Source organism: Coturnix japonica, chromosome 2, assembly GCF_001577835.2.
Source record: "Coturnix japonica isolate 7356 chromosome 2, Coturnix japonica 2.1, whole genome shotgun sequence".
Classification (NCBI taxonomy): Eukaryota; Metazoa; Chordata; class Aves; order Galliformes; family Phasianidae; genus Coturnix; species Coturnix japonica.
Genome location: NC_029517.1, coordinates 56441499 through 56462962, shown reverse-complemented (window position 1 = coordinate 56462962; position 21464 = coordinate 56441499). Strand labels below are relative to the sequence as shown.

Genomic DNA, 21464 nt, shown 5'->3' with positions numbered 1-21464 from the left:
AAACAGGAGGAGGAGGAAAAGGCATCAGAAATCAGGAGAGAAAAAGAGGAAGGGATTAGAAATCACACCTACAAGGCCTGACATCAATTCATTTCACCCTGTTCCAGTCCATAATGCTTTTCAACCAAAGCAGCCTCTAAAAGAGAAGGAATGGTAGCTATTTGTAAGGCTGGGGCTTCTCACTCCTACATTATTATGAACTGAGAAAATTGCAAGAGTCAGAAGTATGTGCTTTCTTATACTTTGATCCCCACTGGGAACCCCACAGCACATACTGATCATTTCCCATCCTCAAACTTAATACTCTGTTCTACTACAAGGCATGCCTACTCTGAACTGATCAACAACAGAAACATCAAAATTTTCCTTCTAGATATATATATATATATATATATTTATATTGAATTGTTATTCAGAAAGCAAACAAAAAGAAAGAAAAAAAGAGCACCGCATGTTTCACTCTGTTCTTACTCAGAATTTGTACTATCAGCATCTTTCTCAGTGTTTTTTTTCACAGAAATGCTTTGTCTAAACTTTAACTAAAACTTTGCCCTGTTCTGAATGTATAGAAAGTATTTTAGCCTCTCATTCAAAGACTTCATGTTTTCAAATGAGAAGTACAAGTATTTTTGTTAGTTTCCTTCACTGTATCCGTTAAGCGTATCAGATTCTCATCTATCCACATCTCTACATTTTTCTTTGCAGCTGTCACCAATCAAAAGTGCTCTCCTGATTCCAAAATGCTTCTCAGAGACCACTTTTTCTGCTGATGCAAACGCAGTTAACTGTAAAATGCTCCATCTTCTGCCTACAAGCTACAACTGTAAGTTGCAAATGAAACTGCTTAACTGTTTGAAAGTAGAATGTGCAAAGTCTTTTTCTGTGTTCCCCTGGTGTTTCTTCCAAGGTTTTGAAAACAACAATATGCAATATGTTAACTAATAAATCATAACTATAGGCTGTCCTTTCCACGAATAATGTTTTAAGACCCAAGGCAGCTCTGGTTCCTCCTAAAAAGCTCAGGATAGAGTGGCTTTTACTCAACCGAAAATCTTTGCACAGGCCAACCCCTTCTGTTGCCACAGATGCACCTCAATCTAAACTCAATTCATTCTCACAGCCTTCTCAGATGAGGAAAGCAGCCACCAGCAGCACGTTCACAAAACAGTCTGTGCTTTCCCTCCGCGTCCTCGCAGCCCTATCCCTGAATCATAGATTGCACACAGCAAACAGCAGCAGTCTGGTAAGAAAGGTCAGGAGAGAGGACTTTGAGGAGCAAGAAAATGTTTTCTAGGCAGTAAAACAGACACATAAATTTGAATATTATACTGGAAGATGAAGTTGGGATGATTTTTCTTTTCCAGTACACTTGGATCTTTGTCACCACCATTTTCCAAATTGTGATTTGCCCTGAGGGCATATAACTGAATAACTATGACACACAGAATATCAACACATAGTGGTATGGAATAGAAATAGTCTCCTGGTCCTGATCATCTTTTAGCTGAGCACTGTCTGTGAAAATGACCTATGTTCGGAACATAATGTTCTTCAATATTAGTGGCATGTGTTCTAAGAAAGTGAGCTTTGGTTTCAGTTCCTGGATGCTGAAAAGTGCATTCACAAGTGGAATTGGAAGGAACCAAGGATTCTTTCAAAAGTGCAAATATCCATTTATATGAACATTAAAAATATTATTAAACAAATATACAACTGCTATATTTACCTTGAGAATTTCTCTTGTTCTATCATGTGTTTATATTGATGGTCTCTCTCACTGTATTTTTCCTTCACTAATTGAATATCATTTTCCCTTCTTTAAGGGAAGAACAGAGAATTAAGATCTAATTCTGAAAAACTAAACATGAAAGAACTTCATTTCCAGGTTTGTATGTGTCATGGTTTTGTAATTTTGTAATTTTGCTATCAGTATTCCACATCGTAACATCATGTAAAGTATGGATACTTCTATTGAATGTGAAGTCCACGAGAAGACTGCGTATACATAGAACAAACAGGCGGTAAGGATAGTCAATCGGGATAACAGGACCTATATTATCTCGTTCCCAGGGTGGAGTGCCTTCTTCTCTCGTCAACTATCTCGAGAGTGGGAGCGTTCCAGCGGTGTCGCCCTTAGTTCACTCAGTAGGGCCTTCTCGGTTTTCTCGGGAGACTCTCTCTCTCTTCTCTTGTTATCGATTTGTTAGCCTCATTCTCTATATATATTGTTATCTCTGTTATTTCGATACCATATTTAGGTAACAAATACACGCCTTTCTGTCCTCCTTAGAATTGCGCATGATTTTCTATCTCTCCCCTTTTTCCCCATCCTTTCTTGGCCCGGGGGCGAGGGGGGTGGGGGTTGGCCGGGTGGCCCTAGCGGGGTGGCTTCCGCCATGTACGGGCTAGGTAATCTAACGTACTCGAATGACAGTATTGAAACAGAAAAAGTGAAGAAGATTTTAGAAGACCTGATATCCCACAGTGAACTGCTGAGTACATCCTGAGCTGTAGTGGGGAAGACTGTGTTATTAACATGGAAAGCTTTTAAGTTTACAAGTCATTCTTCAAATACAGCTAAGAATGCAACTCACTTGGACATGTAGGAAATTTAAACAAAGGTTTGCATTTCCAGAGGGATTTCTCACTTGCTCAAAGGTAGCTGTGGTCTTAACTCAAGGGACTGGTGCCTAAATATGCACAAAGATCTGGGCCTAAGAAACTGGCCCTATTTTTCTTATAGAACTAGAACGAATACTTGAAAATTCATGGCACGCGAGTGATAGACAAACGCAGTGCACAATTATCTAACAGCCAAAACGGAATTTGAGTATAAAGAGGACTACGGTCACAAAATTGAAATGATCTGAATAACAAAGTATGAACAAACACATAGTAAGTATCTGAGAGAGCCATTTGAAATCAAGGTCGAAAACGGGACAAAGTACTCAGGTGGTCTTCATTTAGAGAGGATCACTCTACGTTTTGTTACATAAAAAACCTGAAGGTGAATTACAGTGTATTTTACAGGATGTGACAAATTCTGTTGCTTTCATACAATAAAGAATTTTGTGAGTTCTATTAATTTGAGAAATAAAATCGTATATTTTATTCCTTTCAAAATACTTAGATGCCTTTAATCCTATAGTACTAGGGAAGTCTACAAAAAAAAAAAAAAAAAAAAAAAAAGATAATTTAATTTAAACTCATCCTAGCACTGAAACTCATAAAACCAGGACCTCAAGCATCACAGATTTAAAAGACTCAATAACTTCCATCATTCCTCATTTGTTTTTAATGTATGTGCTATCCAGGAACACTGGCTTATAATACATTTAATTCAGTTTCTCAAGCTTCTGCTCAGAAAGGGATGCTTGTCTTTGAATTCCTAGGTAATACTTAAATTAACTGAACTGTTAATAAAGAGATCGGCCTCAAACACAGCTTCACAATAGCGCTTAACAGATACTTAGTTTCAAGCCAGTGATTGCTATTCTGCAGTAACTAGGCCTGGCCGTATTCTTAAGTTAGAAGCCTTGTAAATTCCTCATCGAGCTAGAAGTGATGTAATAAGCAATGTATCAGGTATAATGGAAAATGCACTATAAAGAAAAATTGACAGCAAATTGTCCATTCTGAGACATAGTTAACTGAGGGTACCAGAGATTATTCATTTTCAGAAGGCATTACTGTCCTTTTGCACGCATATTTTAATTAAAACAAGTGTTAATAAAAGTTGGAGAAAGATGACAGGAAATTTAGGGTCCAAAATGCAGACAAACTATTATAGCAACATACACTGTATTAAGTATTCTGTATGAGTAGATTCCCAAGATGCCTTCAAACGCATTCTGTCAGAAGTGTAATCATTTTTGTGCCATAGTTCAAGCCAGAGCATGATAAAACTTAAGGATGCAATACCTCTATGTAATAGACTTCAGCATTTGTTCCTCGGTGTGTTATCTTTTCCTGATATAATATAAAGATCTGGTACATTTTCAGTTCTGGGCAGGGCAAAGAAAGAAGATGTGTAGACAAGACTGGTAGGTCCCTTGCTGACTGAAAGAAGCATACCTTCTGTCAGCTTTTGCAAGTAAGGTCACTTCATGTTTTGAATTCACCTGATGCGATGTCACAGTCTGATATCCCATGTGGCCCTCAAGGCAGGACAGAATGGTTCCATTGATCTTGCTTTTACTCCACGTTCCCATTTTTTTTCTATAGCCCCTTGTCCAGCCCTGAGTCTGAAGTTCCCGTGGCATACTCCTAGATCACTTTTCATTTGGGTTCCTCACTCAGCTTCTCAGGGAGTACAAAACATGGGATGTAAAAGAGCATAAACATATTAGGAATGTTGAAAGTCAAAATAGGACACAGTTGTTTTAAAACTGAAAGTTGTTTTGTTTTTTTTTTTTAATTTTTTTTTTTTTTATTTTTTTACTTTTTTGATTTGAGGAAACCTTAAGAAACTGAAGAAGGCAAATTAATAAATTAATAAATTAATTCTGTGATTGCGTTATAAACATATTAAAGTGATTTTTTCTCAGCTCTTAATATGAGCAAACAAACTAACTAACAATAATAAAATAAAAAGCAAGTCACTGTCTTTAAAATCTGTTTTCCTGAATACCAATCTGCATCACAGCAAAAAAAACCCAAAAACCTGACTGAGGAAAAATAAACACTTATGGGTACATGTCAGCATTTTGCACAGAGGTCCTACAAATCAAAGGAGAGAGTAGCCCAGGGTAAGGGAGTCTCCATATCAAAAATTAAGTCATTCTCCTTTATGTTACTCAACAAAAAACGTGCATAAAGATACATGACCTATTCAACAAAGGCTCAATTATGATTTCTTTCCAGATTCACTACCTTTTTTTTTTTTTTTAAAGTGTCAAAATTTAATCATTTCCCACCCATGTGCAGTTTCCTTTATTTTCCATCAGCCCACTGCGTACCTTCAATTTTGTATTCTCTTTCTTCTTTCATTTCTCTGCCTTCTGTTTTCTCATTCTTTTTATAACTTCTCAGATGCCTCCCTCCTATTGTCCCTTAGTCATATTCTGCTGAAAGATACATGCAGCAGCAAACATTTTCTACTGTGAGTTACAAGAGATGCTGTTAATCAACAGTGCAGCAAGACAAGTGATACAATAGCAGTGAGTGACTTTTCAGCCTGTGTCAAAATAAGGGCTGGCCCCAGTTTTCCTGAAAATTAGTCTAAATGACCCGGTTTTATTTTCTTTATAAGGAGAAGACAAGTTCAGCATAAAGTTTTTGCTGTTTTCGGAGGATTTTTGCCTAGCTATAGTTCTGCATTTTGTGGCATTTTTCTTTTAAGGATGAGAGTATATTACTCTCCTAAAGAACATAAAGAGACACTGCAGCTGAAAATTCACCTGAGCACACCAATGTTCCTCTACAGAGAAGATCCCTGTACAACATTAGATCTCTGTGGGCAATGTACCCCAGATTTGCAATTTGTTACAGTCAATTAGGTGTGATTACAGAATACAGCTGGACTCATGTGGCCTATGGACACCATCTTCTGAAATGGGTAAAGAAAAGAGAAGTGATTACAGAAAGAATTTTCCTGTATCCTTCATCTCCCATATCACTATGCTGAAAAACTGGAAAATATTAGAGAAAACAAAAAAACATACTACTTTTAGCTTCAGAATTCAACTTTACTGATACAGAAAGAAAACCGAAGGAGAATCTCTGTATCTGCTTTAGAGATTTTTGAGGTGTTTTGAATAGTCCCACAAGACAAACATTTATTGGGGGAAAATCCTGTTCATAATCCATACTTGTTCATTTAAAATATATCTTTAATGAAAAAAACACTGTCTTAGATTATTCTGTTCCTCAACAGATAAACAGGTGCATTTGGACTGTTCTCAAGATTTAGATGGTACACATTATACACTTTTATAAAATATCCCATAAATATAAATGCTATTTCTTTTCATCCTGATTTACTTCAGGTGGTTTCCTTTTTAAGTGAGCATACAGTAGCATTTTAACTCCAAGTATGCAAATAGTATTTTAATAGCATGGCTAAGAAAGTTCTCCTCTGCAAAGAAAAGTTGGTGCTTGCCTTTCAGTAACCTTCTTGACCTGCAGCACTTTGATAATAAATCAGAAGTTAACAGAATTCACCAGTGAGCTGCATTCTTTCATGATCTGTGATTCCCTTTAATGGTCAGAGTACAAAAGCTTACATGAAACTTCCTGCCTGACACTATCTAATTATCACTATTTTAAAACATTATTTAAAAGCAACATAAGACTTTTCTTTTCTTTTCTTTTCTTTTTTCTTTTTCTTTTTCTTTCTTTTTTTTTTTTTTTTCCACATCAGGGCATTAATTATCTATTCTATGAATAATGAGTGTTGTTTACAATATTTTCTAATGCTTGCTGTCTAACACTGGTTCTATAAAAATGCTGCTATAATCTTGCAGCACAGTAGTAGGCTGAAAATTGGAAGTCGAAATCTTGTCCTGAGAAAGTATGTATCTCATTAGGAACAGGGTTAACAAACACATTCTACTTTGTCAGTAATTTTTTTTTTTTCCATGTTCAGAAATAAGAGTTTGTTTCAAGATCTCCCTTAATTCACAGTATATATAATATTCTTTTTCTTTACCAGTGGTAAACTCATCATCTAAATATCAGCCTAAACTTATTATCAAGATTTCAAGCAACCTAATGCATTTGGAAACTTCATTAGAAATAACACTTTTAATCTGACTAGAATTAGCTTAACTTCTGAATTTACAGAAAGTAAATGGCAGTAGTTCTTAGAATACACAAGACCATATTTTTTCCACACAAGACATGAAAAAGGCTAGTTTTTTACTTTCAGTTAAGAATGCATTTTATTTATTTTATTGCTTGCAGTGTGTTCTTTTCACAGTATAATATTCTTTTGCTTCTTGCTCTCTATTGCATCATCTAGCTTAGAATTTCTTAGGTCTATTTTTTTGCTGTACATAAAAGATAATAAATGCAATGTTTAAACAAGCTGGATGTTTTTAATGATTAGTAATTTCAGGCTGTGGGTGAAAGTGCTCCAGATGAGAAACATCATTACAGAGAAGATAAAGTGATTATCTGACATTTAAGCTGAGGCTTATAAATCTAATAGAGACACCAAAAAACAGACATTCATTTTATTCAGGGAAGACTTGAGAAAAAAAAGAAAAGGAGGAAGAGAAGGAAAGAAGAACCAGATAGTAACAAAAGATGGGGAAAAAAAAAAAATCATCTAAATAACAAGTAAACAGTCATCAAAGGTATAAAATATGAGAAAGTAAATGAAGTAAAAGACATCACCTAAAGAATGAGAATCTGATATTATGATGCTGGTTTTAATACAGTATATTAAGTTCTTTCAGTACAACTACTCTTGTGTGCACAAATAAGACAAAAAATCATGACCTGCTAGCTAATGTATTTCTTAATTAATTACGGTTTGATAAGAGGAGTGGCAGTGTGAACTGACTTGCATTTGCAGAGCAGCATGCAGAAAGGCTGTATAGAAGCTGATGGTGGTGTTTCCTCCGGAGACGACAACACACATGGAAAGGTTACAGAGTTTCCACCTGATATTTACTCAGTCTTCTCACATTTGCTCAGAGGCTTGAGAGCCAATATTCTTTGTTTTTCTATATTCATGCTCTGCAAAAATACACAATGGTAAGTTCAATTATCCTTGTCTTCAGAAGAAAAATCTGAAAGAAAAAAAAAAATTAATGATATTAATAATAATAATAATAAATTGGAAGACCATTACCCTCTTTTACAAATGTGAAACAAATTTAAGTAGGCATTAACTCACACGGAAGCACAGAGTGGAGCTAAAAACTAAAAGCACCCCGAGTCCATTACATTGTAAATTGTATCTCTCCGTCAACGTTGCTGTTCTTCAGAAACCATGTAACTTTAGGCAAGCACCCTCATTGAACAGTTTGAAATGTCTAATTTCACTGACAATGGGCCCACTGCAAGGCTTTTGTATCTGAAAGAGCTCAGATTATCTGCAAATTCCAAGCACTTTGGTTAAATGTTCTGAAGTCTAATGGAGAGATGATAGAATGTGAGTTAGTTGTTTCTCTTTCAGAAAGAGTGATTTTATTTAGCAGCAACTACCCATTAAAACAGCTGTCTACTTAAACCGGAAGATCTGGGCAACTGCAAAAATTTTTGCCCTCTGAGTATCATATTTTACTCTTGTATTCAAAATAACTGAGCATTCATTCATCTTTTAACGTTCAGGTACTCCGTTCTTCGTATGGTAGTGTTGCCAGAAAGGGTTACGTTTACTGTCACTAAACTTCAATACACAAGGTTTTATACTTATTTTCTCTTGGAACAACGATGATGGGAAAATGTCATTATACGGAACGTCCGCAGAATTTTATGTACCTACTGTCACTTAAATACATTCAAGGACTGGATATCCAGGCACTGTATAAAGGCACTGGCTCTCTATTCATGGTAGAAGACACCAGTGTTCCTTAACTGCCCAAAACCCACCGTTGAAACCTGGATCTTAGATCTTACTGGAATTTTTGTGGTTTTTGTTTGTTTGTTTGTTTTGTTTTGTTTTGTTTCTAATTATTTTTATTATTATTTTATCTTTGTTTCGAGGTGTAAAATATTCATAAATAACATGAGAACTTGGAAAATAACTAATGTAATTTTAACATGGGAATTCCTACCGACTATAACAAAGGTAACAGAAGAAAATATTTCCCTGCAAGTTTTCACATTTCTGTGATAATGTAGCTTGAGCTTCCACATCCCCCAGACTAGCCAGCACCTACAGCATGACATTTTGTTCTTTGTCCTAGCATTTCAAAGAAACAGTGCACCAGTCACTCTGAATGAATTTCCAGGGATTTAATTCATTTCCCACTTTACAAATAGATCTTGTTCTGACAAAGTACTACACGAAGTGTAAGAATATTTCCCTCCTGATGTGTAACAAGAGCTTAAGAAAACAACCTTTTCTTCTGTTATTTCTTCCTCTGTCTGGTATCTGGAGAACTGAAATACAGTCAATTAAGCACATCATATCAGCAAGTGTAAATATTTGGGAATGCTTTCCTTTGATTACTTTGTTTCACTTACTGCACTGATGTTCTTTTCCATCGTTTATTCTAAGCACTGAATTACTCACTGAGCAATTATTTTGGAAGTGAGTCTTCCATCAGAGTCATGAAAGATTAATTATATTATACCTTTTATTCCTACACACTCTTAGAAACTGCCTTAATCCTGTAATTGCATTTTTAATGTTATTTTACTAAAAAACTTCAGTTGAATCTTCTGAGCATACACTTTTAGGAACAATCAGATGATGTTTAATAAGTAAGTCACAATATTGTATATTTATCCTTCTCTCCTCTTAAAGGTCAGAATTTAAATAATGTGAAAACACTTTCTATTCCAGTCTTCAGTGGTGTCAAGAAACATATAAGTGCCAAATCTGAAAAAGAAAAAGAAAAAAAATGTTTTGTAATCTTAACAGCACCCACAGAATCTGATGGCAAAAATATTGATTATTATTCTCCTGAAACTACTGTGTTGTGAATGTTCTTAATAACTGTGTCCATGCATTATATCAAAGTAATAAATGCCTAAATTATAATTCATCACTTTCCTAGGATCATATTTTAAAAAGTAATCTCAGTGCTAAACTCATTTCAGAAAAACAAAACAAAACAAAATTAATCACATTTTCTGGGGATAAGTATCCAGAAATGTTATCTTCTTTCCCCCTTTTTACCATTATAAGCATGTACAGTGATAGTTTCTCCAGCAAACAGAAGTTTAAATTAATGTACTATGTCATATTGTCAGCCTGGTAATCTTCAAAATAGAGAGATGGGTTTGAGAAGATGTAAACAAAATACTTCCATTGGAGAAGTGAAGCATCCACAAGAGAAGCCTCCAGGGATACCCAAGGTTTTACCTTACAGCATTACACTGACAGTTACGTGTTTAAAAGCCTGTTTCCCCAAAATGAGCTGCTCTGTCTAGACAGGACGTGTGTGTATATGAGCACGTGCAGTCTCCAATGAAAAATTATATAAAATGAGAAACAGAAGTGACTTGAGCACTGCGACTTCCTGATAGTTTTTTTTATGCATCAAGATAAGGCCTTTCTCTGAATACACTGTACCTTGTTCTTCAGCTCAGTTTGAGTGAAAGTTGATTGCTTCAGTTGACAAGGTTTATTAGCTACTGCTGATCATTTACAAGATGGGAAGAAAGCAGCTTTGTTGTCATGCTCAGTGTGATCCAATAAATGCTTTAATATAAAGTATTAAATTATTAGAGCATTTTATATATATCTATTCATAGGAAGGTGACAAAACAACAAAATCTTTATAGTACAGAAAACAAGCCAACAAACAAATAAATAAAACAGGCTATAGGAAGGATACCTGGATAATCGTAATCATTCCAGCCTCACTGCATTAGGATTCACAAGATCTCACTTAGATTTTATTTAACTACCTTTTTTTGAGTGGGCAAGGGCCAGTAATTTTATCAAATGTGTTTCTCAGGTGATGCATATTGAAGCAGAGTTGTGAAGCTAATAGTTGAATGACAATCAAATTGCTCAGTATAACCTGTTTTTAGCAAGATGATTAGAAAATACACATAAAGACAAAAGGCAGCCCATTTTCTTTGGCAAACAGGAGCACGTGTCAAGTAATTCAAGGAGATTTACAGTAAAAATATAAAATACATGAAGAGCTTCTGGGGACTGTAACTTCATATAAAAATGCATTTCAGTGATCAAGGGTTGGGATAAAGTCCAAAAAGTGATTCAAACAAGAAAAGATTACATTTAAAGATGACTCTTGCCTCATTTTTCAACAGAGAAGGTCCTACTCCATGTTCCTGGAATTATTGTAATATTACTGAAAAATGTTCCTCAAAGAATGACACTGCTGATGTGAGATTTACATCTAGTTTATGGCTCAGTTATGCCCATCTTTATTTTGTTGTTTTTCCTTTAGTGTTTCTGAAAAGATATCTTAATTTCTAAAACCTACAAGGAAGACAAAAGTCTTACAAATACACATATGAATGTTAATTCTTTATCCATACCGCAGTAGAATCTACATGATATTCTCCTAAGGGATGAATATGCTTCTCATGTAATTCAAAGCAAATTCATTGCTACATAAGATAAAGATATACATGAATGTAAAGACCTACACTGGGGAAAGCATGCAGCCATACTGAAAAGCATTACATAGCTAGAAAAAGATGAGGTTGCTCACTATTGCATTTACACTATTAATGAATAGTATTCATACAGAAACAATCTAAAAATATTTTCCTAATGCTAAAACAGAATATTTATTACTTTATAGAATATAATTAATGTAATCCAATGACAGAATTTATTTTTTCTTTGTCCTGAACAGACAGGATCAATTCACTTAGGTTCCCATGTCACTTCAGACTGCTCATTGATTTCAGCCACCAGCCAAGAAAAAGGAAAGGAGCCAATCAGCAGATAAATATCATAGACAATCACTAATATGAAAAATAGTTCTTGTACAGCAGTGGGCAGCTGCACTCACAGCTTGTAACCATGATGTCTTGGCAATAAGACTGCTGTTAATAGCCAGTATGGTTGAGCTGCCTGATGGTTGATATTGGTCCTGACCAGAAAACTCTTCCATGGCAAATGGAGGAGTTTAGATTTTTCACACAGCCTAAGCAATACCAGACTGGTGCTGTGTGACCTGATGAAGCAGACCTGTCCCAGCTGTGAGGGTGTGTGTACTTCACCAGCTCTGGGGGTGCAGCAAGAAGTTCTCATGAGAACAATGTTTCTGCTTTGTAGAAATGATGAATGATTTATTTATTTATTTATCTATCTATTTATTTATTTATTTATTTATTTGCAAGAAAATCCCACAATAGCGTTAATGACTACAGGAGAAGAATCTCTGCTATGGACGAGATATGCACAGCATGCTGTTCAAGGGTCAGAATCACCTTTAGTGGTAAACCTCCATAGTCTGCCAGCATTGAAAGGCATGAGAAAGTACCTATGCCATTCTCTTCCTATAACATTAGCTCCAGTAACAGCATGGAGAATATCTTACGAAGTCTAAGTGCCTTTCTCACTGGAATCATAACAAACCAGTGTCTCATAGCTCAAAACACCATAGAAGTGGGAAGAACTGAGAAGAAGAGAAATGACTGAATAAACTCTTACTAGGAAAGCAGTTTGAGGATTTCTTAAATTCTCTCTGAATCTGAGTCAAGTATTTTCTGCCAAATAAGAACCAGAAGACTATTACAGAGAATGAAAAGTCCTGGTATTTGAAACAACAAAGGAAAACCACACTTCAAAAAATGAAACAGAGAAAAGGGAGTAAATGCTCACTTTTCATCCTTTCTCAAATACTCCAGTGATGGAGGCATTCAGTTGCAGTGCAAGACATACATAAAGCTCTTGCCTATTTAAAGGGGAGCTTAACCTAAATCCAACACTACTGGTTTAAGCTAGGTGTCTCATTCTGTAGGTAAGTGCCCCAGTTAACAGACTATGTAGATGTCATAAGTGTGTGGCAGTAACTAATTAACGCTAAATAGATTTAAAAAAAAAAAAAAAAAAAAAAGAGGGTGAGAATTAGTGTGCAGACTGAATTCATAGTATGTATGACATCTAAGCTTTGAGGAAGGAAGGAATCTTTTGAAGCACACTGAAACTTGCACACATATATGCACACATATATATAAACACATATGACAACACATATGTAGAGAAATGAAAAGAAAGAGTTGAGGATTCTGATTTTAAATCAGAAAATGAATAATTCAAATATTTTTTAATAGAAATTTTTGGAGACAAAAATAATTATTCAAAGTACTGACCCACTAATCACACTAAGTTATACCAAATAATTAGTAGCCTCCAGGATTAGGGTAGAATGGTCTCATACAGGATAAAATATACTTTATATTTCCTGTTTACAAGTATGATTTCTCAAAATATGCCAGATATTGAAAGCAAACAAGCCATCAGACTTCATGCCTGTTTTTGTTTAACTTTAGTGGTCACTTCTAAGTATTATCAGTGCACATGATCTGCGCCTCCAAGGCACACCACTGTGCACCAAGCACATTCCCCTTCTGTCTCTATAAAAATAAGATCAGTGCATTCCCAATCACTGGAGATGAACCAATGCTTACACTTATGAAAATTTTCTGAAGGAAACTGGAAATTTTACAGGAACATTAGTAATTTAGTTCAGAACCCTATCTGTGTTGTTACAATACCGTTGTCTAACACTAAGCATTCCTACAGGCAACCTTATATAGAGGATTTGATTATTCCAGAGACATTTTTAGAATTATGTACTGTAGCTAACTTCCATTCATGGTAGTTTTGTCTATTATCTTCCATTCAATGAAAATCTAATTAGTTAGTGTGTACTTACCTAGCAAATAATAATAATAATAATAATAATAATAATAATAATAATAATAATAATAATAATAATAATAATAATCATAATCATAATCATAATTTTTTCAGGCATATGTAAGAACATGGAAATCTCATGTAGATTTCCAGGTGAAGCTGCTACAAGGCTATCCTTAGCTCATTCATATTAGAATTAAGTATTTCAAAGCATTGATAGAACCAGGCAAGCTGGTTCTATGGTGGAGGTTTGAAAAGATATTAACCATCAGAGACAATTTTTCAAGTAGTGCTAGATAGAAAGAAAAATTAATATCTTTAAAAGAGGTGTTGGAAGAGAAAGTAATGATTTGGAAACATCAAAACAATTTTACCTAAGCATTTAAACACGTCTTAATGAATCTGTATTCATTTTTATTCTTCTGCTAAAAGATTTTGCACATTTAACATACCGACTTGAATAAAAACTTCAAATTGACTGAAAAATGGCTACTGTTGTAGCTTTTCATCTTGTCAAAAATATTACTAAAAATAACTTGGTTCCATCTCTATTGAGTTCCATGTACTTCTTCAATTCATTCACCAAACTAAAATAAAATAATTGTTCTTTCTGCTTTGTTTTGATTACTAGGCATAAGCTCAATGTTTTTTAAAGGTGGTACAGCATGAGAACCAGAAAAAACATGCTGCGATTTACATTTTTTAAGGACAAAGTACTGGAAAGTTATAGTTGAATACTTATATCTAATAAAGTAAGTAATATTACAGAATTTACATTTGTACAAATGTTCTCATTATAGCTAACAACAGGAGTTTTACACAAGTAAAGGCTGATTAAAAACCACAGGAAAAATGTTAGAAGAAATTCAACTCCTTTTAGCAAGCCAGCAAGCTCCAGTGTTGCCAAAGATACATACCCATTTTGACAGCTTATTTGGTGTATGAATGTCACGAATTCTTTACATGTTGAGACACAGAACAGCCCTAATACCTGTAACTTCTGTATCTGTTGAAGAGTCAGCTAAAATGAGCAGTAAAAATAAGATTCAGCAGCAAGCATGTGACTATATATATTAAATTAGACTGCTTAGAAAATCCAGGAAAATAGTCTATGTCAGGAAATGGTGAATAGGTAATGATGACTATCAACATTTATTGGAAAAAAAAAAATAAAATTCTTCACAGACTTGATTCATCAGCACCCTACTGTATTCATGTAAAAATATTAGATCCCTTTACTACTGTTTTATTAAACTCACATGTAATTTTGTAATCACTAGTGCAGCTACCTACGGTATTCTAGAGCTTTATCTGCAATATAACCAATGATTTTTTATATCCTTGACAAAGGAGATGAGAAGACAGAATTAAGAGGGAAGAAATAAGACTGACTTCTAAAACAATATGGTAACAGTAATGAAAATAATGACTGTTATTACCACTGTTGTTGAATAGATGAAATATTTGCCTTTATTTGAAAAGAGAAATGCTTATCCAGAAGAGAAAATCACTTGTAAATGATCTCATCTTACACTGGTAAAACAGACAGTATTTTTGCATTAAATATATGGATATATATATATCTTCAGAAACCAATTGTAAAAGGTAGCATAACTGGAAAAGGAAGCCTTCTGATTCACAATTTCAATCTTGGAATGTCCATGAGACTTTGAAATTCTCACAGAAATACATCTACAATCGCTCCATACAGCAAGTTGTGGGGAAAACAAACAAACAAACAAAACCTAACATCCTGCAATCAGGAAAGCTGCACAAGATATTCATGGAGTTTTCTGCAAGTATTATGGTCTACATTTATGATTTTTAGTTTATGACAGAACCTCAACAGAGAATTCACATTTTGAATTATGTGTATTATCTTGGTGTAAAAATCTTATAACTGAAATTTTAATCTTATTATAAAAAGAAAGAGGAAGAAAAAAGACTGGATTGATAGTGCAGGAGATGTGATGTCAACCTCTAAAATGGAATTTGCATTGCTTTATTTTATTAGTATTATTACTACTATTAAACAAATAAATAGAGAGTGCATTAAAGAAGATCACAGTAAAACAATTATTTTTTTGTTCTCTTCTACCTTACTGATTTCATTTAGCAGTAACAACATAGAAGTTGAGTAAAAAGATCTACTTGCTCTGTGCTGCAAGCAAGGGGGCCATCACTACCAAATAAAACCATCCATCTAGGAAATACTGTGGAATGAAATTCATTTCTGATTGCTGAAATGTTGCATATCCCATGGTCAGAACAAATCTCTCAGGTTTTGTCTCACTTTATGTAGAAGATATGCGTAGTCATAGATAGCACTTGGATTAAATTTTAGATGCCAAAACAAACAAGATCTTTTTGGATCCTTGAGTTGTAACCAGGAGAGATGGACACTATAATTGGTGTGTAGAATTTAAGAATATAAGCATTAGACATAAATTTGTTACACACAAGCCTATGTTACAGTTAAGCTTGCTCTGGTTTATCAAGTTCAAAAGCCAGTTTTTCCATCCCTGCATAATAAAAAACAAAAATTAATTTTATCTTCAAATAGTACATTTCATTTCAGGAATATACACTTAATGTGTGATTTAAATAGTAAGAGAGTTTTTAGGAAGTCCAGTTTTCTGTACTAGATGTTTTATAGAATATCTGGCTAAATTTTTTAGATCAAGGACAATTAGTTCACTATTTATTTTTGTTTTCCAGATAACTAAGTAGCTGCAACTGTGAAAACTGAAAAGGCAGAAGAAACACATTCACAAAGTTAATTTAAAATATATGTTCAAAACAAATTTTACATGCTCCTCTAGGCTTTTCAACCATTCTCAACTTCTCTACTATGAGAGTGACAGAGCAATGGAACAAGTTGTCCAGAGATGTTGTGGAGTCTCCTCTGGAGACAGACAAGACCCTCCTGCATGCTTTTCTATGAAATCTACTGTAGGTAATCTGTTTTTCCTAATAGATAGTTTTATACTGCTATAGTTTTTCAAATTACAATGAAGAAGGAAGAAAAATAGTGGCACTTCTTTAAGCAGAATTACAAAGTTTCAGGGTGCATATGCCCTTCAATTTATCCATGTTTTCTTCAAATTTTATGTAGGAAAAAACAAAAACAAAAACAAAACCTCATCAAATGCAAGAGCTAGCTTGACATTATCAGTTAAGCTTCATTTTCTTTTCTTTGTTGACTGTAAGCTATGATATTTCTTTGAATATTGGCTTCAAATTTTATTTATCCTTGTCGTAGCAGCAAAATTAATTCTACTATATTCTCAAAGTTTAACCACTAAGTTTTTTTAAGACATAAGTTAGGAAATATTAGACACTGTCTGAATGATTTGTAAGTCCCCTTTTTAAACTTATCTCACAAGAATGTCTCTGACATAAACCAGGGAAAAATTCTTCCAATTAGCAATGATTTTGGAAAGAGTTGATTGCATCTGTAAAGCTCATTTCTTTTGAAACTTCTTCATTGCTAATAAAAAGAGCCTTTGACATTTTAAAAATCTTTAAATTTGGCAAAGAGCTTATGAAGTGGTTGTCAATGACATGATGTCAGAATGTAAATACTCAAAATATAAAAACGCTAGAGATTTCAGCTGATGTCGTATTTTAGAATCCATAGTCACTAAAGTGTTTAGTTAAGTGCATGTTTTCATCTCCAAAACCCTCAGTTAAAGAACAAGTCTGAATATTAATGTTCTGTTTCTGCTCTCATGGGCATTAATACTTCCACTGACAAAATCCTGCATGAGCTCACTGAAGTTTCATAAACATTTCACATCCTTGCAACTGAATACAAATTCAAACTAGTATATTTTTCTATTAAAACAGATTTAAATGCAATTTTCTGTGTTTCACCTTGAATGAAATTGTATTTAAATAGACTTCAGAACCCCAGTGCTACTGTCTTGAATATGAAATATGTTAGAAAAAGCTGCATTTGAAATTCATTAAAATGCATGACACTGTCATTTGAATGGACATTTTAAGTACACATTGGATAAAATAAAAAGTAATGAAACAGTACTTAGATGCCAAATATATGCAATGGCATTCTTCTGATCACCTCTGTCCCCACTAAGAACTGAAAGTATAGGTCTATTGGAAACAGACATTTAAATTCACTCTTTATTACAAGTAAGAATGAAAGCTTTAGCACTTAACACAGATCTAGATACAAACTAGCTCATCCATGCCTGAACAATATGCTAAAAACACTTAAAAATTGTAATGCCCCAGGACTCAGCTATTACTGAAGTTTCTGCAGTCAAACAAACAAGCAAACAAAGCAGAAATAAAGCTTCTCAATTTCTCTCAAGGGTCCAAAGGAAGTTCACAGTAGAAAACTAGAATGTCCTAAGATCATAAAATCATAGAATAATCTAGACTGGAAAAAACAATCAAGATCATCAAGTCCAACCATCAACCTAACCTACTGAATCCTATCTAACTCACGTCTCATTGTGCTACACCCACATATCTCTGAAGTACCTCCAAAGACTGGGACTCCAGAACCTCTCTTAGCAGCACTTTCCAAAGGCTGTTTACTCTCTCTGTGAAAAACATCATCCTAATATTCAATCTCAACAATCGCTGGAGCAAACTGAGGCTATTCCCTTGTTTCCTATCACTCATCACCTGCAAAAAGACATCAGCACCCTTCTCACTGCAATATTCTTTCATTTAGTGTCAGAGAGAAATCAGCTCTCTCTTTATCCTCCTCCTCCCTACTTCCCTCAGTTGGTCCTCATTTATGCAGCACTGTAGCTTATCCTAGCACCTTCCATAGCAAGCATCAGGTACAAAAGCTGCTCTGACAAGGGCTGTGGATATTGCCCTGAATCTAACTGAAAAGAAATACATGGATATGACCAATGGGTATAAATCAGAATACTGCAGAAAAACATCTACAACTCCTTTCAACTTTGGTACTCATTTCTCCAACCATATGAAAAACACTGAATATTAATTAGGGTCTTGGATAAGTAAAGTGAAAGTAAACTATCTTCTTTTCACATTGTGCTTATAATCCTAGAAGAGCTGACTCTTTTTTTCTGAAAGAAAGTGATAAATAGGCAATCTGACACAGCAGAAGAATCATTATGCTTTAGAAACAACTCTCCATTGAAATCAAACTAATTCTGAAGAAGTGAACTGGATTCTCGAAGAGCTCACACTAACATAACCTCAATTAAAAAGCTATCCATCCCTTGACAATAAGGACTAGAAACAATTCTGTTACACTGTTCAGTGTTGGCATTTGGAAATTAACATCTTCTGTCCTTGATTCAATTTTTAAATTTACATTATGTTATAATAGAATGCAGTCATAAAGAATTTAACTCCAGTGTCTAAAGCACATAGTGTATTTTCAAAGGAGAATATTCTTTTGTGAATAACTTTAAAATATTCCATTTTCCCACTCACTTTGAACTAAAAGAAATTTTGAAATCTATTGCGAAAGAGACCCTTTGTCCTCTGCAAAGAGCTTGTTAACACACATGCAGTGGGAAATGGTGTTATATTAAGTGTTATAGATTTAAACAGATTATCCTCTTTGCTTTTTAGTAATTTTTGCCTGCTCCTGTGAACCACCAATGGGAGTTATTTTTTCTAACCAATAATAGTAACTTTACAAATGCTTCTTCATGTATTGGAGCTAGAAATAGCAGCATGAAAAGACAGAAAATTACATCAAGTTATGCCCCAGCTGCAGTTAACTCTATCTGCATACTAAGTTATCTCTTGGTCAATTATCTTCTCCATAAACTTATATTACTTACCACAGCAGCCGAGCTCATTACTTCAGTGTAATTCATGCATGTCCAACCTGCAGCCTGCACACAGCCTGACACAGCTGGAATTGCAGCATGGCCACTGCCCCAGCTTCCTGCTGCTGCTGTCGTGCTGCCCCAGGAGTGCACCCATCACTTAGGAACAGCCAAATGTAGGTGTGCAATTAATAGTGTTTGAGTCACAGCCAGGGTACAGGGAGAGCAGAGTGCAGTGCTGACTCAAATTACAGCAAATTATTGTGTGCATTTTGACTCATGGGCTAAACAATGTCTTGTGAATAGTAAAAAACAACAACACAACCATGTAGCCACACATTCTGATTTGATAAAGGAATGTGAGAACAGGTTTTAAGATTGCCAGAAAACCTACTATATTTTTTGTATATTTGCAACCCAGTTTTCAGTTGACATAACACATTACTTGGGAATTTCCAAATGGAGTGTATAAAGTTGCGATCAGATATTCAACTCAAAAGTCTGGCCATGTCTCTTCACTTTTATAAGCCCTCCCTTACTGGAGAAAAACATTCCTCACTTCACAATCACACTTTATTCATGTCATCAGATTCTGGCAGTACACACAATTGTGAACTATTATTTTCAAGGATGAAGCACAGGAGAGTAAAATTTCATCATAAATCTCTGATGAACACTTTGAGAACTCACTGAGAATTGCAACCACTGACATCAAACCAGATACTGATGCATTAGTTTCACAAAAACAAGGTCACATATCCCACTCATTCTGTGTTTCTTTCTCTCTCTTTTTGTTTTAATAAAAAATTTACTTATATTGACTTGTGGAATCAAACTCCATAACCACAAAGTAGTTATAAAGCAGGTATGTTTATGCACATACACCCTGGTGCAAGGGGGATAGCTCCACCTCACTTGGACGCTGTTAGGAGAAAGCATGCTGAAGATATAAGCTGAACTAATACATCCTCCGGTGGCGCAGTGGTAGGAATGCCGCTTTGCAACACCAGAGGCCCGGGTTCGAATCCCCCCTGTAGCGCAAGTGGTAGAAGTGCTGCTCTGCTACACAGGAGGCTCGAATCCCAGGGGTTGGACTCGATGATCTCTAAGGTCCCTTCCAACCCGCATGAGACTGTGAGACTGTGATAATCAGTAGTTTGCAGGAATTTGGATACATATTAATTACATTACTGAGACCCCACTAGCGTGCAGTCCCTTCTCCCTTGCAGGTGCATAATGGTCATGGGAGTGGTCATGGGATGAAGGCTCATCGTCTTCCTCATGAAGGCTCATAGTCTTCCTCGCTGTAAACTTTCAACCCTGCGGGAGGGGCACCCCCCAAACTGGTTCCAGCTTGCCCTGTGGACATCTAATCACCTCACTGTCCTCAGGCTGTTCCACCCTTATCTTCATGGCCTTCATCCCCCTTGTTATTCCAGACCCAGTGTCTGCACTCCCCATTCTTCTAACAACTTTTACATAAACTATCTTTTCACTCCCCCTGTCCCAGTTTCTGTGACAGTTTCTTTCTCTCCCTTGTTGTGGGGCTCTTCTCTCAGACTTCAATATGAGTTAACTATATTATATATTTTATGAAGGCTGCTCCAACAGTAATGCCCCCTGTTCTGTTATTTTGGCCAGCAATATAAGCAGCAGCAGTTGGTAGAATGGAAGTAGAGGTTGAACCTTCGCACCAATATCCCATTACATTTTGTTGCAATGTGACAGAACATATGAAGTAATATGATGTGAGTGAATTCCTCCATGGGGAAAAATGGCACCTACTGACATTCACTGACACTCGCTGAATGTTTTTAGGGACCAGACATTGGATGTGAGCACAATGAAGCAGTGGTGGAGGTGGTATGTTTCAGAAGTGGTAACAGCGACACTAGTCACTTCCATTAGTGTATATTTTTATGAGTGAGGCATGCAGGATCCTGTTCATTGCTGATGAAAATTCATTTCTAATGGTGATGATTATGTTGAAAAATAGTGTACTGTAGCAGAGAATTTGCTCTATCAAATACTATTATTGTGCTCTCTGTAAATAGGAGGCATTACTTTTGGAGTGACATTTGTTTATTCGGCCCAAGATAAACCTTGTTGACTCAGTGTGGCCCAGACAAGCCAAAAGTTTGGACGCATATGATGCAGCATAGGCAAGTGACAGTAGACAGATCTCCTTCAATGATTAAGACTCCTTT

At 35.3% G+C, this 21464-nt stretch overlaps 1 long non-coding RNA gene across 4 annotated transcripts; it reads right to left on the bottom strand.

Moving 5' to 3' along the window:
• Nucleotides 1-6364: 6364 nt before the first annotated feature.
• LOC107309550 lies at nucleotides 6365-19426 on the bottom strand. Of its 4 annotated transcripts, none has more exons than XR_001553226.1 (4): nucleotides 19270-19426; nucleotides 10193-10321; nucleotides 9249-9496; nucleotides 6365-7736 (listed from the first exon to the last, which is right to left on the bottom strand). It is a non-coding gene; the product is annotated as an uncharacterized LOC107309550 (long non-coding RNA). The 4 variants fall into 4 exon arrangements; XR_004306096.1 differs by having other exon boundaries at nucleotides 6365-7683; XR_001553223.2 differs by lacking the exon at nucleotides 6365-7736 and having other exon boundaries at nucleotides 7756-9496.
• Between the last annotated feature and the right edge of the window lie 2038 nt (nucleotides 19427-21464).